Source organism: Octodon degus, unplaced genomic scaffold (assembly GCF_000260255.1).
Source record: "Octodon degus isolate 3935 unplaced genomic scaffold, OctDeg1.0 scaffold00063, whole genome shotgun sequence".
In the NCBI taxonomy this organism is placed as follows: Eukaryota; Metazoa; Chordata; class Mammalia; order Rodentia; family Octodontidae; genus Octodon; species Octodon degus.
The window spans coordinates 744,954-746,910 of NW_004524639.1; the positions used below are offsets into that span (position 1 = coordinate 744,954).

The 1,957-nt window shown below is 46.3% G+C and overlaps 1 pseudogene; it reads left to right on the forward strand.

Moving 5' to 3' along the window:
- Window positions 1-777: 777 nt before the first annotated feature.
- LOC101583004 lies at window positions 778-1,515 on the forward strand (annotated as a pseudogene).
- Window positions 1,516-1,957: the final 442 nt, after the last annotated feature.

Below are 1,957 nucleotides of genomic sequence, written 5' to 3' on the forward strand. Positions count from 1 at the left end.
TTTATTCCTATTCCTTTACAAACACTTTCCTGAAACTTCCTCTGATTCCATCTTAAGTATTTTCTTTTGCCTTTTCTAACAGCTTTGGGTCTTTTCACTTATCTCTTTCCCATGTAGTAGACTTCCTATAGGCTGCCAGCATCACTTTTCTCTTTTCCTGTCTATATTTCCATCCTGTATTTTCTGTACTATGAAACAGTAACTTCTTCCTGTAGACTTTTTACTTTTGAAGTTTGCAGCAAGTAACTAGAGGAAGAACTCCTGGGGGAGGGGACTCAGAATCCCCTCCTTGTGGCCACAACAAGAGAGCAGCTGCTGAGGAGGCTGGGGGGCAGTGTGAGGTGAGCAGAAAGCCTCACTGGAAAGAGCAGGACAGATAAGGGCCCATGAGCTGAGCTAGTGAGCTCAGTGGGCTGTTATTACAATGCCATCAGCTCAAAAATAAAAGGTGAAAGAATATATACAGAGAGAGAACTCTGAAGATGAAGTAAGAGCTGAGTCTGTGGCACTTATGGCTGAGGCTCTCAGGGTGCCACAGAGCTCAAGATGAGGTAACAGAAAATCCAAAGCATCCCAACCTGATTTCCATAAGAAGCAAAATACAAGGCTAACATAATTTTGTGTAACTATAACAAAGTGAAGCAGCAGGATGTGAGCTTTTCTGTGATGGAAATAAACAGCTCCAAATGGCAGAAAGGGGAAAATCGACATTTAGAACTCCCCAGCCCAGACGTGCTGACATGTGGGCTCCATCCCAGGCCCAATTCTGCACCCACCATGGTCAACAAAATGAATATATCTTTGAATGCCATCATTAAGCTGAACTGGAGCCAGCAAGATGGCTGTGGTGGGGGCCATGGCCAAGGCAAAGCTGACTCCCAGTGTGGCCCTGGTGGTGGGGCGCAGGCCACCGCACGAGTGAATCCAGGCAGGGGCCCAGGGGGAATAGGCCGGGTGGAGGCTGCAGGAACTAGCTGGTGCCCTACAGCACGCCAAAGCAACTTCCAGACAAGTGGCAGCATGACCTTTTCATGGTTTTGGGGGTGGCACCAACATGTAGACTGGTGGAAAGTTGTTGGTGTCACTTTGCAGTGTCAGACACAGATACTCAGGAACTCTTTGCCGAATTTGAAACACTGAAAAAGGCGGCTGTGCGCTATGATCACTCTAGCCAAAGTTTAGGAAAAGCAGATGTGCACTTTGAATGGAAGGCAGATGCACTGAAGTCTATGAAACAGTACAGTGGGGTCCCTCTGGATGGCCGCCCCATGAATATCCAGCTTGTCACATCACAGATTGAAATACAGCGAGGATCTGCACAGTGCATAAACACAGGTGGCCTGACTAGAAACTGGCTCTGGAGGTTTTGGTGGTGGTGGAGGCATGCGGAGATGGACCCATGGAGGCAGCTGAGGAAGAGGCAGAGGCACTGGCTGGAACTCAAAGCAGCAGCTTTCTGCAGACAAGCTGGATGCACAGCTGCATGCCTACAATGCAAGGATGGACACCAGCTAAACCACCAATCTTTGTGGAGAGGACCCAGTGCTTTGTCTGCTCTCTGGGAGGAGTGGATGGGGACTGGGCTGTGTGGCCAATGACCCATTTGTTTCTTGTATGTTTTAATACAGGATTTGAAAACTTATGTAAAGACTTTTTTCTTTTTCTTTTTTTTTAATTCTGAAACAGACCTGTTTTGTACCGAGTTGGTTTTGGGATAAATTTTACTGGTTGCTGTTGTGGAGAAGGTGGCATTTTCACCTTTGCCATAATAAACTAGAAATATGTGTAGAACAAAAAGAAAAAAAAAACTCCCAAGCCCAGATAAAAGAAAGCAAGCATGTTAGGGAATTGCAGGCGCATTGGGAAAAGACACAGAGCAAGCAAGTCACATAGACAAACAAACAGGCAACAGCCTGGAACAGAACTGATTTTCTTTTCTATTTGTCTGACCCCTTTT